The sequence below is a fragment of the Schistocerca serialis genome, unplaced genomic scaffold (assembly GCF_023864345.2).
Source record: "Schistocerca serialis cubense isolate TAMUIC-IGC-003099 unplaced genomic scaffold, iqSchSeri2.2 HiC_scaffold_1322, whole genome shotgun sequence".
In the NCBI taxonomy this organism is placed as follows: Eukaryota; Metazoa; Arthropoda; class Insecta; order Orthoptera; family Acrididae; genus Schistocerca; species Schistocerca serialis.
Window position 1 is genome coordinate 185001 of NW_026047539.1, and position 15000 is coordinate 200000.

Sequence of the window (15000 nt, forward strand, 5' to 3'; positions counted from 1 at the left end):
GCAAAAGCAAGTGCGGGAAAGAAGGACAATTCGCGAGAGCACTCGTCAACAGCCCAGTACTACCCTCCATGGCGAACAGTAAACTGCGACTCCCATTTGAACGCCGCAAGCTGCCAGGGCAGTGGAGAAGCCGTGAGGCCGCCCCACAGCAGCGCCAGGCCGGCGCGAGCTACACCGGCGCGAGGCCGGCGCGAGCTACACCTAGCCTAGTGCTTACATCGTCCACCGCCAACTGCATACGTGTGTACACACGTATTCTGCGTGCGTGCGGCGGCGACGACGACGTTCGCGAGGAGCTAAGGATATAACTCCAAAAAATGAAATTAAAATTATCTGTGGCCGGACCATATGTGACGCCAACGAGGCATCCGAAGGCACCCTTCTGTGCCCATATAAATTACCAGCCTAGTGTAATGCGGCTGCAAGAGCGGTCCGGCTAACCGCAAAAAAAAAAAAAAAAAAAAAAAATAAAAAAATTCATAAGATAATGCTAAATTAATTACAAGAAATCGTGGAAACCGTGGAAATCGTGGTGTGTATGCAGCTAACTACTGGGCACATCGACAACTGCAACAAGTTTTGCTACCAGCGGAATATCTGATAACTGCAGAATATTTACCCATTTCAGGCTGTGTTTTAATTATTTTTAGGTGGGCCGATCCCGGCGGTACTGCAATGCCGGGCCAACCCGCGACAGAGGTGGAGCAAGCCCCTAGCACTCCGTCATGAGCCAAAAATGAGTTTAATATTCTGGTCCTGCGATGCAGGACGTATCAGATATTAAGCTGATAAGAACAGATACTACACTTTTTTTTTTTTTTTTTTTTTTACAGCCCTACCTTGTCCTCTCCAAAATTGCCGCCATCCTAGAGTGTCGCCGCAGTACGCACAACATGGTGCATTGAGTAGCAAGACTTGTTGCCAGGAACGAAATTAAAAGCGAGGGGCATACTCTGCTATGCCGCAATGGGCGACGACACTTGACTCAGAAAGACACCTCGCTCTGCAGGTGTGAAGAAATAGTGAGTTGAGAACCAAAAGGAAGAAAGAAAGAAAGATAGAAATGAAAGGAAATGAAAGGAAATTAAAAAGAGGGACGGCAGCACACACAAATGAAAATGAAACTGGCGAGATAATCCCATCGCCCAGAGAATTAACGAAGGAATAAGCTTCTAAGATGGATTGCGTGATTCCTATTTTTCCAATAAAGTTATGGCAATAGTTGTTCCAATTGAGAATCTGGGGTGAGTCAAGACAAAGATTGGTGCAAAAACCAGGGGTAAGCCCAGGCAATGCCTGGACAAGGTGCTCTAGGCAACCTGGAACACCGTTTGGTATCCATGGATCATTGCAACTTTCAAATACCGGGCAAAAGTGGTCGTATAGTTTCTAGCAGATTCCGCCACGCGATGCTGGCTCCACAGGTAGTCCATGTAAGAGACAGCATCGGCGAGGGAAAGGTCGTAGATCGTGAAAATGGTGTGGCCCAAGAGCCACACCATTGCGTTACGCCTTGGTCGGGGTTGTGTTTGAAGATCAGGTGTAAGGAACCAGTCGGTGGATACATTTGCTGGCGTCGTCCCACCGATCAGCGCTATGAGTACACGTGCAAGGGTCCACACTTCTGTGACGTGGGGGCAGAGGAGGCGATGCTCCCTGGTGTCAACGTCACCACAGCGGCCGCAAGCAGCCGAGGGCCGTAGGCGGATGGCCGCCAGGCGATGGTTAGTGGGGATTAAATTGTTGACGACACGGTACCATAGCGCTGAAACTGCCGTGGGAAGGGCTGAGTTGTTAATATTAGCCCAAACTTGGCGCCAGATGACCGACGGTCGTCTGTCCTCTAATTTATGGGGCTTGGGCTGGCCTCGGAGTGCCTGGTAAAGGCGCTTCGACGTGCGTGCCTTGTCAGTGGCCACTGCGAGGACATAACTGCGGTGGAAGTAATAGTCTCTGACCGTCGTCAGCCGGATCGGAATATGCATCAAACAGACCGGTGCACGCGCCGAGTGTGGACGATAACGGTCGAAGAGGACCGCTGTAGTCCCACCGGGGTCGGCGTCGCGCAAAGCGGCGACACGGTGAATCAGAAGGGCCGCACATTTCCGGGAAAAGTCAATGAGGCCAAGGCCGCCATCGACCTTCGGCAGCGTACAGGTCAGCGCATCAACCTTGAACAGCGCATGCCGCCACAAGAGCCAATATACTGCTTGGGATATGGCTCGGCCGATCTGCTTCGGCAGCGTAAGGAGTTGGGCGACATACCATGCTCGTGAGAGGAGATAACCATTAATAAGCCGGATGCGTTGATGGAGGTCGAGCCGTCGATCAGCGTGGCTCACGCAAAGGCCCCTGATGCGTGTGAGAAGCCGCCGCCACGTGAGGGTTAACATACGCTGCGGACAGGCAGTCACCTCAAGACCCAAGATACGCTGTTCCCCTACAACTCGGTACCAGGGGCGTTCGACGGTCAAAGATCGTGGCCCTAGCGGAAGTAACACAGTCTTGTTGGGATTTAACTGAGCACCGGAGGCCCGTTCATAAACATCGAGAATGCGGCGAACGGAATCGATGTCCCTTGCGTTAGCAACGAACACACCAACGTCATCGGCATAGGCCGCACAGCGGAAGGTGACGCCTGGGAGAACGACACCGTCGACCAACCGGCCAATGTCACGCAGCATGGGGTCCAGCGCTAAGGCAAACAAATACATCGACAAGGGACACCCCTGTCGAACCGACCGTCTGATGGGAATGGGGCGCGACCGGCAACCGTTCACCACGATAGTGGAATTCGCCCCATCCAAGAAGTTCCGGATGATGCGTATGAAGCGCTCCCCAAAACCCATCCGCGACATAACGCCCAGCAGGTAAGGGTGCGAGACCCTGTCAAAGGCACCGGCGAAGTCTAAGGAAAGAATGGCAGCCGGGGTGCGAGTGTCAGCGGTGAGGAAGACAACATCGCGGTACAGGGAAGCGGCGGTGAAGATGTTCCGACGCGAAACGCCACAGGATTGAGTGGGGCAAAGTACCTTAGTCATCGCCTGTTTGAGACGAGAGGCCACGCATCGTGCCACCAACTTATAGTCAGTGTTAAGGACAGTGATAGGACGCAGGTCTTGAGCTCGGCAGTGACCAGTCACCTTTGGAATGAGGGCAATACGTCCGGATAAAAAGTCGGCGGGTAAGTCGCATCCAGCAAAAATCTCCTCGCACATTGTGCAGAAACGGTCGCCGAGCAGGTCCCAAAATTGTTGGTAGAACTCATAAGGGAGACCGTCGGGGCCAGGTGACTTGCGTCCCGGACAGGCACGGAGGACAGATGTGAGGTCAGCGAGTGTCAGGGGCTCGGTTAAGGAGCCGCGGTCATGACGATCCAAAGAAGTGGGCACCCCACTGACAAGTGCACGTTGGGCGGCAACGTCGACCTCAACATCCTGGAAGAGGTGCGTGAAATGGTCCGTCAGGTGTTGGAGGACGTCGCGGTTGTCTGTGATACGCGCACCATCGTCTGTCTTAAGGCGCAAAATGGTGTTCTTCTTGGCACGAGTTCGTTCAGAGGCTAGGTGATAAAGGGATGGCTCCTCGCCCTCAATCAGGGATGCAGAACGACACCGCACCACCATACCGTCGGCTTTCTCCCGAGAGAAGCGAAGGATTTGCGCCTTAATTTTGTTGAGGCGCATGCGGAGCTGATCATACCGGTCAGCAGGAAGAGTCAGGGCGTCAGTGAGACACTGCTGATAGAAGGCCAACGTGCTACGTTTCCAGTGGGCGACGTCGCGACTGTATTGCCGGATAACACGTCGCAGCCGGGGCTTCGCACAGCGGAGCCACCAAACCACCGTGGTAGGGTACCGGGAAGTGTCCACGAGACAATCCTGCCACGTTTTCGTGACAAGAGCACGAAGTTCGGGCAGGGACAGATGAAGGGTATTCATCTTCCAAGAGGTGCCACGAGGAACCGGGGCAGGACCCGCGATACGCAAGGAACACGAGTACGCACAGTGGTCACTAAAGGCCACGGGTATGACTTGGACGGCACAAAGGGCGGGAGTCAAATCAGTCGAGACATAAACACGATCAATACGGCTGGCTCCAGTGGGATAGATGTGGGTAAATTGCGTGTAGGCGGGATGGAAGTGGCGCCATGTGTCAGTAAGGTCAGCCGCCCGAAGGAGTGAAGCGAGCGCTTCACACCGCATAGGCGTCGGGACCTGGTCAACTTCGGCCACCACACAGTTGAAGTCTCCGCCAAAGACGATAGGGCGACGAGCTGCTAAGAAAGGGGGGAGATCAGACTGAAAAAGTGTTGTTCTGCCATGCCTGTGGTTAGCACCGGAAGGAGCATAGACATTTAGAAAAAGGACATCTTGAAGGATACATGCAAGAACACGACCGTTGGGTAGCGTGGTAACGTGGGATGGAATAAACTCTGATCGGTAGAGCAAAGCAGTACCCCGCCGGGCGTCAGGGTCAATGTTATACAGTGCCTCATAACCAGCAAGGTCAGATAGAAAAGGGGCACAAACTTCCTGGAGAAAGACCACATCAAACGCACCAAGGCGGAGAAAGTCCTTCAGAGATCGAAGTTTGACTGGGTTGGAGATGGAGTTGATATTGATCGTTAAAAGGGAGAGGGCTCCCGGTGGTCGGTCAAAGGCAGGCATGGGAGAGCAACACAGAGTAGACAACGGCAGATAGGGTCACGGCCGTAGGGAAGCAGGTGTGGAAATATCCACACCAGAACCCAGCGATATCACCCCGGATGTGAGAAACAAATACCAAGCAGCTCATGTGGGGAAAGACCCACTCAATCACGCATGTCATCGCCCTCGTCGTCAGCCCAGTTCAGGCCTCCCCCATCGGCAGGATAGTCTAAGCCAGGCGGCGCAGACGCGTCGGACACAGTAGGATGTGAAAGGGTGCGAGTACGCTGCATTGGCTGGTCGCTACCCTGGTCATGTTTCCGTTTTGCAGGGATCGCTCCCCGATCTCGCGAGGAACTGATAAGAGCCTCTAGTTGCCGAGCAGTTTGCCGCATACCGCCCGAGCGGTCAGCGGAAACAGAGCGGGAAACTGAGGAGGCCTGAGAGTCAGCCTCACTGCCGCTCTCAGGAGGACGTAAACCGTCCGCTTCCTCCGCCGGCTGGTCCGGGTTCGCCTTCTTGCGCCGATGACGACGGCGGGGGGACTTAGCGTCATCTGCCGGGATGGGCGGGGTAGGAAGAACGACCTCCATCTGTTCGACAGCGACCACATCACTCGCCATAGCAGGCACATCAGACGCCGCCGGCGGTACCGCCACAACGGGCGTCTGGTCCGGGACGGGTCCGTCAGCCGGTGCACTGGGTGCCGGTTGCACTGCTTCTGGCGGGGGCGACACGTCAGGTCGCTCAGCGGGACGGTGGGCAGCGCCCGCCACTACCTCGCTGAGGAGAGGCACAAGGTCGGTACCAGCAGCGCGTTCCCGCGGCAGTTGCACAGGACGCCGGCGCGGGCAGTCCACGCGGAGATGCTCCGTCGATTGACAAAGGGAGCAAGTTTGCGGTTGCCCAATATAGGTGACCTGGGCCCTGGTACTCGCAACATTTATATACGACGGGATGTGTTGGCGGAGGTCCATGCGGACACTACGAACGCCGCTGTTGCCCTGGAAACGGTAGGCACTTCCCCACTTCTCATTCGTGATGCTGAGCACCGTGCCATACCGCGACAGGACACGGCCGATTACGTCATTGGGACACTCAGGGGGTACGTTAAATACCCGCACAGTCCGTATCCCAAAGCCAGATGGCACTATATGCACTGTTCCGACAGTTCCATCGAAGTAGCGGAACGGATGTTCGCCCGCGAGTGCCAGGCCATACTTTTCGTATTTCTCCTGGTCGAGAAATTTCACGAATAACGAGAATAAGACAAAATCCAGTTGAAAGGTGTCGACGTCATTTTCCGGTACTTTCAGATCACCAAATATCCATTCCTGTATTTCAAAGGCCGTAGGCCGTCTCGCTGCTCTGTCGAATACGCATTGAATACTGTTCGACCGGTTCGACATATTCACCGCAAAAATATCAACGCTGGAAAAACCAAGAACAAACGAAACGACCACGAACCGCGACTCGCGACCCGCTACAGAGCACAACGGACCGCTCCGACCGCGGGGTGCTTCTTAGCCAAAAGGCCGAGAAGCGATAAAGGAAAATCCGCATTCGAAGGGCCTAAATGCTTGCAGCGTGTGCGCTCCACATGTGGGAGTGACACACGGTGGTACGGGCCGATATGGCAACAGGCGACCGTCGAAAACATCGCAAAAGCAAGTGCGGGAAAGAAGGACAATTCGCGAGAGCACTCGTCAACAGCCCAGTACTACCCTCCATGGCGAACAGTAAACTGCGACTCCCATTTGAACGCCGCAAGCTGCCAGGGCAGTGGAGAAGCCGTGAGGCCGCCCCACAGCAGCGCCAGGCCGGCGCGAGCTACACCGGCGCGAGGCCGGCGCGAGCTACACCTAGCCTAGTGCTTACATCGTCCACCGCCAACTGCATACGTGTGTACACACGTATTCTGCGTGCGTGCGGCGGCGACGACGACGTTCGCGAGGAGCTAAGGATATAACTCCAAAAAATGAAATTAAAATTATCTGTGGCCGGACCATATGTGACGCCAACGAGGCATCCGAAGGCACCCTTCTGTGCCCATATAAATTACCAGCCTAGTGTAATGCGGCTGCAAGAGCGGTCCGGCTAACCGCAAAAAAAAAAAAAAAAAAAAAAATAAAAAAATTCATAAGATAATGCTAAATTAATTACAAGAAATCGTGGAAACCGTGGAAATCGTGGTGTGTATGCAGCTAACTACTGGGCACATCGACAACTGCAACAAGTTTTGCTACCAGCGGAATATCTGATAACTGCAGAATATTTACCCATTTCAGGCTGTGTTTTAATTATTTTTAGGTGGGCCGATCCCGGCGGTACTGCAATGCCGGGCCAACCCGCGACAGAGGTGGAGCAAGCCCCTAGCACTCCGTCATGAGCCAAAAATGAGTTTAATATTCTGGTCCTGCGATGCAGGACGTATCAGATATTAAGCTGATAAGAACAGATACTACACTTTGATCTTAGCCAAAAGGCCGAGAAGCGATAAAGGAAAATCCGCATTCGAAGGGCCTAAATGCTTGCAGCGTGTGCGCTCCACATGTGGGAGTGACACACGGTGGTACGGGCCGATATGGCAACAGGCGACCGTCGAAAACATCGCAAAAGCAAGTGCGGGAAAGAAGGACAATTCGCGAGAGCACTCGTCAACAGCCCAGTACTACCCTCCATGGCGAACAGTAAACTGCGACTCCCATTTGAACGCCGCAAGCTGCCAGGGCAGTGGAGAAGCCGTGAGGCCGCCCCACAGCAGCGCCAGGCCGGCGCGAGCTACACCGGCGCGAGGCCGGCGCGAGCTACACCTAGCCTAGTGCTTACATCGTCCACCGCCAACTGCATACGTGTGTACACACGTATTCTGCGTGCGTGCGGCGGCGACGACGACGTTCGCGAGGAGCTAAGGATATAACTCCAAAAAATGAAATTAAAATTATCTGTGGCCGGACCATATGTGACGCCAACGAGGCATCCGAAGGCACCCTTCTGTGCCCATATAAATTACCAGCCTAGTGTAATGCGGCTGCAAGAGCGGTCCGGCTAACCGCAAAAAAAAAAAAAAAAAAAAAAAATAAAAAAATTCATAAGATAATGCTAAATTAATTACAAGAAATCGTGGAAACCGTGGAAATCGTGGTGTGTATGCAGCTAACTACTGGGCACATCGACAACTGCAACAAGTTTTGCTACCAGCGGAATATCTGATAACTGCAGAATATTTACCCATTTCAGGCTGTGTTTTAATTATTTTTAGGTGGGCCGATCCCGGCGGTACTGCAATGCCGGGCCAACCCGCGACAGAGGTGGAGCAAGCCCCTAGCACTCCGTCATGAGCCAAAAATGAGTTTAATATTCTGGTCCTGCGATGCAGGACGTATCAGATATTAAGCTGATAAGAACAGATACTACACTTTGATCTTAGCCAAAAGGCCGAGAAGCGATAAAGGAAAATCCGCATTCGAAGGGCCTAAATGCTTGCAGCGTGTGCGCTCCACATGTGGGAGTGACACACGGTGGTACGGGCCGATATGGCAACAGGCGACCGTCGAAAACATCGCAAAAGCAAGTGCGGGAAAGAAGGACAATTCGCGAGAGCACTCGTCAACAGCCCAGTACTACCCTCCATGGCGAACAGTAAACTGCGACTCCCATTTGAACGCCGCAAGCTGCCAGGGCAGTGGAGAAGCCGTGAGGCCGCCCCACAGCAGCGCCAGGCCGGCGCGAGCTACACCGGCGCGAGGCCGGCGCGAGCTACACCTAGCCTAGTGCTTACATCGTCCACCGCCAACTGCATACGTGTGTACACACGTATTCTGCGTGCGTGCGGCGGCGACGACGACGTTCGCGAGGAGCTAAGGATATAACTCCAAAAAATGAAATTAAAATTATCTGTGGCCGGACCATATGTGACGCCAACGAGGCATCCGAAGGCACCCTTCTGTGCCCATATAAATTACCAGCCTAGTGTAATGCGGCTGCAAGAGCGGTCCGGCTAACCGCAAAAAAAAAAAAAAAAAAAAAAATAAAAAAATTCATAAGATAATGCTAAATTAATTACAAGAAATCGTGGAAACCGTGGAAATCGTGGTGTGTATGCAGCTAACTACTGGGCACATCGACAACTGCAACAAGTTTTGCTACCAGCGGAATATCTGATAACTGCAGAATATTTACCCATTTCAGGCTGTGTTTTAATTATTTTTAGGTGGGCCGATCCCGGCGGTACTGCAATGCCGGGCCAACCCGCGACAGAGGTGGAGCAAGCCCCTAGCACTCCGTCATGAGCCAAAAATGAGTTTAATATTCTGGTCCTGCGATGCAGGACGTATCAGATATTAAGCTGATAAGAACAGATACTACACTTTGATCTTAGCCAAAAGGCCGAGAAGCGATAAAGGAAAATCCGCATTCGAAGGGCCTAAATGCTTGCAGCGTGTGCGCTCCACATGTGGGAGTGACACACGGTGGTACGGGCCGATATGGCAACAGGCGACCGTCGAAAACATCGCAAAAGCAAGTGCGGGAAAGAAGGACAATTCGCGAGAGCACTCGTCAACAGCCCAGTACTACCCTCCATGGCGAACAGTAAACTGCGACTCCCATTTGAACGCCGCAAGCTGCCAGGGCAGTGGAGAAGCCGTGAGGCCGCCCCACAGCAGCGCCAGGCCGGCGCGAGCTACACCGGCGCGAGGCCGGCGCGAGCTACACCTAGCCTAGTGCTTACATCGTCCACCGCCAACTGCATACGTGTGTACACACGTATTCTGCGTGCGTGCGGCGGCGACGACGACGTTCGCGAGGAGCTAAGGATATAACTCCAAAAAATGAAATTAAAATTATCTGTGGCCGGACCATATGTGACGCCAACGAGGCATCCGAAGGCACCCTTCTGTGCCCATATAAATTACCAGCCTAGTGTAATGCGGCTGCAAGAGCGGTCCGGCTAACCGCAAAAAAAAAAAAAAAAAAAAAAATAAAAAAATTCATAAGATAATGCTAAATTAATTACAAGAAATCGTGGAAACCGTGGAAATCGTGGTGTGTATGCAGCTAACTACTGGGCACATCGACAACTGCAACAAGTTTTGCTACCAGCGGAATATCTGATAACTGCAGAATATTTACCCATTTCAGGCTGTGTTTTAATTAATTTTAGGTGGGCCGATCCCGGCGGTACTGCAATGCCGGGCCAACCCGCGACAGAGGTGGAGCAAGCCCCTAGCACTCCGTCATGAGCCAAAAATGAGTTTAATATTCTGGTCCTGCGATGCAGGACGTATCAGATATTAAGCTGATAAGAACAGATACTACACTTTGATCTTAGCCAAAAGGCCGAGAAGCGATAAAGGAAAATCCGCATTCGAAGGGCCTAAATGCTTGCAGCGTGTGCGCTCCACATGTGGGAGTGACACACGGTGGTACGGGCCGATATGGCAACAGGCGACCGTCGAAAACATCGCAAAAGCAAGTGCGGGAAAGAAGGACAATTCGCGAGAGCACTCGTCAACAGCCCAGTACTACCCTCCATGGCGAACAGTAAACTGCGACTCCCATTTCAACGCCGCTAGCTGCCAGGGCAGTGGAGAAGCCGTGAGGCCGCCCCACAGCAGCGCCAGGCCGGCGCGAGCTACACCGGCGCGAGGCCGGCGCGAGCTACACCTAGCCTAGTGCTTACATCGTCCACCGCCAACTGCATACGTGTGTACACACGTATTCTGCGTGCGTGCGGCGGGGACGACGACGACGTTCGCGAGGAGCTAAGGATATAACTCCAAAAAATGAAATTAAAATTATCTGTGGCCGGACCATATGTGACGCCAACGAGGCATCCGAAGGCACCCTTCTGTGCCCATATAAATTACCAGCCTAGTGTAATGCGGCTGCAAGAGCGGTCCGGCTAACCGCAAAAAAAAAAAAAAAAAAAATTCATAAGATAATGCTAAATTAATTACAAGAAATCGTGGAAATCGTGGTGTGTAAGCAGCTAACTACTGGGCACATCGACAACTGCAACAAGATTTGCTACCAGCGGAATATCTGATAACTGCAGAATATTTACCCATTTCAGGCTGTGTTTTAATTAATTTTAGGTGGGCCGATCCCGGCGGTACTGCAATGCCGGGCCAACCCGCGACAGAGGTGGAGCAAGCCCCTAGCACTCCGTCATGAGCCAAAAATGAGTTTAATATTCTGGTCCTGCGATGCAGGACGTATCAGATATTAAGCTGATAAGAACAGATACTACACTTTTTTTTTTCTGTTTTTTTTTTCTTTTTTTATTTTTTTTATTTTTTTTTTTTATTTATTTATTTTTTTTTTTTTTTTTGGGCCTCCTTCCTCCCCTACAGCCCTACCTTGTCCTCTCCAAAATTGCCGCCATCCTAGAGTGTCGCCGCAGCACGCACAACATGGTGCATTGGGTAGCAAGACTTGTTGCCAGGAACGAAATTAAAAGCGAAGGGCATACTCTGCTATGCCGCAATGGGCGACGACACTTGACTCAGAAAGACACCTCACTCTGCAGGTGTGAAGAAATAGTGAGTTGAGAACCAAAAGGAAGAAAGAAAGAAAGATAGAAATGAAAGGAAATGAAAGGAAATTAAAAAGAGGGACGGCAGCACACACAAATGTAAATGAAACTGGCGAGATAATCCCATCGCCCAGAGAATTAACGAAGGAATAAGCTTCTAAGATTGATTGCGTGATGCCTATTTTTCCAATAAAGTGATGGCAATAGTTGTTCCAATTGCGAATCTGGGGTGAGTCAAGTCAAAGATTGGTGCAAAAAAACCAGGGGCAAGCCCAGGCAATGCCTGGACAAGGTGCCCTAGGCAACCTGGAACACCGTTTGGTATCCATGGATCATTGCAACTTTCAAATACCGGGCAAAAGTGGTCGTATAGTTTCGAGCAGATTCCGCCACGCGATGCTGGCTCCACAGGTAGTCCATGTAAGAGACAGCATCGGCGAGGGAAAGGTCGTAGATCGTGAAAATGGTGTGGCCCAAGAGCCACACCATTGCGTTACGCCTTGGTCGGGGTTGTGTTTGAAGATCAGGTGTAAGGAACCAGTCGGTGGATACATTTGCTGGCGTCGTCCCACCGATCAGCGCTATGAGTACACGTGCAAGGGTCCACACTTCTGTGACGTGGGGGCAGAGGAGGCGATGCTCCCTGGTGTCAACGTCACCACAGCGGCCGCAAGCAGCCGAGGGCCGTAGGCGGATGGCCGCCAGGCGATGGTTAGTGGGGATTAAATTGGTGACGACACGGTACCATAGCGCTGAAACCGCCGTGGGAAGGGCTGAGTTGTTAATATTAGCCCAAACTTGGCGCCAGATGACCGACGGTCGTCTGTCCTCTAATTTATGGGGCTTGGGCTGGCCTCGGAGTGCCTGGTAAAGGCGCTTCGACGTGCGTGCCTTGTCAGTGGCCACTGCGAGGACATAACTGCGGTGGAAGTAATAGTCTCTGACCGTCGTCAGCCGGATCGGAATATGCATCAAACAGACCGGTGCACGCGCCGAGTGTGGACGATAACGGTCGAAGAGGACCGCTGTAGTCCCACCGGGGTCGGCGTCGCGCAAAGCGGCGACACGGTGAATCAGAAGGGCCGCACATTTCCGGGAAAAGTCAATGAGGCCAAGGCCGCCATCGACCTTCGGCAGCGTACAGGTCAGCGCATCAACCTTGAACAGCGCATGCCGCCACAAGAGCCAATATACTGCTTGGGATATGGCTCGGCCGATCTGCTTCGGCAGCGTAAGGAGTTGGGCGACATACCATGCTCGTGAGAGGAGATAACCATTAATGAGCCGGATGCGTTGATGGAGGTCGAGCCGTCGATCAGCGTGGCTCACGCAAAGGCCCCTGATGCGTGTGAGAAGCCGCCGCCACGTGAGGGTTAACATACGCTGCGGACAGGCAGTCACCTCAAGACCCAAGATACGCTGTTCCCCTACAACTCGGTACCAGGGGCGTTCGACGGTCAAAGATCGTGGCCCTAGCGGAAGTAACACAGTCTTGTTGGGATTTAACTGAGCACCGGAGGCCCGTTCATAAACATCGAGAATGCGGCGAACGGAATCGATGTCCCTTGCGTTAGCAACGAACACACCAACGTCATCGGCGTAGGCCGCACAGCGGAAGGTGACGCCTGGGAGAACGACACCGTCGACCAACCGGCCAATGTCACGCAGCATGGGGTCCAGCGCTAAGGCAAACAAATACATCGACAAGGGACACCCCTGTCGAACTGACCGTCGGATGGGAATGGGGCGCGACCGGCAACCGTTCACCACGATAGTGGAATTCGCCCCATCCAAGAAGTTCCGGATGATGCGTATGAAGCGCTCCCCAAAACCCATCCGCGACATAACGCCCAGCAGGTAAGGGTGCGAGACCCTGTCAAAGGCACCGGCGAAGTCCAAGGAAAGAATGGCAGCCGGGGTGCGAGTGTCAGCGGTGAGGAAGACAACATCGCGGTACAGGGAAGCGGCGGTGAAGATGTTCCGACGCGAAACGCCACAGGATTGAGTGGGGCAAAGTACCTTAGTCATCGCCTGGTTGAGACGAGAGGCCACGCATCGTGCCACCAACTTATAGTCAGTGTTAAGGACAGTGATAGGACGCAGGTCTTGAGCTCGGCAGTGACCAGTCACCTTTGGAATAAGGGCAATACGTCCAGATAAAAAGTCGGCGGGTAAGTCGCATCCAGCAAAAATCTCCTCGCACATTGTGCAGAAACGGTCGCCGAGCAGGTCCCAAAATTGTTGGTAGAACTCATAAGGGAGACCGTCGGGGCCAGGTGACTTGCGTCCCGGACAGGCACGGAGGACAGATGTGAGGTCAGCGAGTGTCAGGGGCTCGGTTAAGGAGCTGCGGTCATGACGATCCAAAGAAGTTGGCACCCCACTGACAAGTGCACGTTGGGCGGCAACGTCGACCTCAACATCCTGGAAGAGGTGCGTGAAATGGTCCGTCAGGTGTTGGAGGACGTCGCGGTTGTCTGTGATACGCGCACCATCGTCTGTCTTAAGGCGCAAAATGGTGTTCTTCTTGGCACGAATTCGTTCAGAGGCTAGGTGATAAAGGGATGGCTCCTCGCCTTCAATCAGGGATGCAGAACGACACCGCACCACCATACCGTCGGCTTTCTCCCGAGAGAAGCGAAGGATTTGCGCCTTAATTTTGTTGAGGCGCATGCGGAGCTGATCATACCGGTCAGCAGGAAGAGTCAGGGCGTCAGTGAGACACTGCTGATAGAAGGCCAACGTGCTACGTTTCCAGTGGGCGACGTCGCGACTGTATTGCCGGATAACACGTCGCAGCCGGGGCTTCGCACAGCGGAGCCACCAAACCACCGTGGTAGGGTACCGGGAAGTGTCCACGAGACAATCCTGCCACGTTTTCGTGACAAGAGCACGAAGTTCGGGCAGGGACAGATGAAGGGTATTCATCTTCCAAGAGGTGCCACGAGGAACCGGGGCAGGACCCGCGATACGCAAGGAACACGAGTACGCACAGTGGTCACTAAAGGCCACGGGTATGACTTGGACGGCACAAAGGGCGGGAGTCAAATCAGTCGAGACATAAACACGATCAATACGGCTGGCTCCAGTGGGATAGATGTGGGTAAATTGCGTGTAGGCGGGATGGAAGTGGCGCCATGTGTCAGTAAGGTCAGCCGCCCGAAGGAGTGAAGCGAGCGCTTCACACCGCATAGGCGTCGGGACCTGGTCAACTTCGGCCACCACACAGTTGAAGTCTCCGCCAAAGACGATAGGGCGACGAGCTGCTAAGAAAGGGGGGAGATCAGACTGAAAAAGTGTTGTTCTGCCATGCCTGTGGTTAGCACCGGAAGGAGCATAGACATTTAGAAAAAGGACATCTTGAAGGATACACGCAAGAACGCGACCGTTGGGTAGCGTGGTAACGTGGGATGGAATAAACTCTGATCGGTAGAGCAAAGCAGTACCCCGCCGGGCGTCAGGGTCGATGTTATACAGTGCCTCATAACCAGCAAGGTCAGATAGAAAAGGGGCACAAACTTCCTGGAGAAAGACTACATCAAACGCACCAAGGCGGAGAAAGTCCTTCAGAGATCGAAGTTTGACCGGGTTGGAGATGGAGTTGATATTGATCGTTAAAAGGGAGAGGGCTCCCGGCGGACGGTCAAAGGCAGGCATGGGAGAGCAACACAGAGTAGACAACGGCAGATAGGGTCACGGCCGTAGGGAGGCAGGTGTGGAAACATCCACACCAGAACCCAGCGATATCACCCCGGATGTGAGAAACAAATACCAAGCAGCTCATGTGGGGAAAGACCCACTCAATCACGCATG

The 15000-nt window shown here is 53.2% G+C and overlaps 4 non-coding genes and 2 pseudogenes across 4 annotated transcripts; all 6 read right to left on the bottom strand.

Annotated features, from left to right (window-relative positions):
• Positions 1 to 645: 645 nt before the first annotated feature.
• Positions 646 to 856, bottom strand: LOC126439453 (U2 spliceosomal RNA; annotated as a pseudogene).
• A 6098-nt stretch (positions 857 to 6954) lies between these two features.
• LOC126439515 (U2 spliceosomal RNA) lies at positions 6955 to 7147 on the bottom strand. The gene has a single exon (XR_007581244.1). It is a non-coding gene; the product is annotated as a U2 spliceosomal RNA (small nuclear RNA).
• Positions 7148 to 7906: 759 nt separating this feature from the next.
• Positions 7907 to 8099, bottom strand: LOC126439527 (U2 spliceosomal RNA). The gene has a single exon (XR_007581255.1). It is a non-coding gene; the product is annotated as a U2 spliceosomal RNA (small nuclear RNA).
• Positions 8100 to 8857: 758 nt separating this feature from the next.
• On the bottom strand, positions 8858 to 9050 carry LOC126439401 (U2 spliceosomal RNA). Its single transcript, XR_007581161.1, has one exon. It is a non-coding gene; the product is annotated as a U2 spliceosomal RNA (small nuclear RNA).
• Positions 9051 to 9808: 758 nt separating this feature from the next.
• LOC126439413 (U2 spliceosomal RNA) lies at positions 9809 to 10001 on the bottom strand. The gene has a single exon (XR_007581172.1). It is a non-coding gene; the product is annotated as a U2 spliceosomal RNA (small nuclear RNA).
• Positions 10002 to 10742: 741 nt separating this feature from the next.
• LOC126439458 (U2 spliceosomal RNA) lies at positions 10743 to 10921 on the bottom strand (annotated as a pseudogene).
• Positions 10922 to 15000: the final 4079 nt, after the last annotated feature.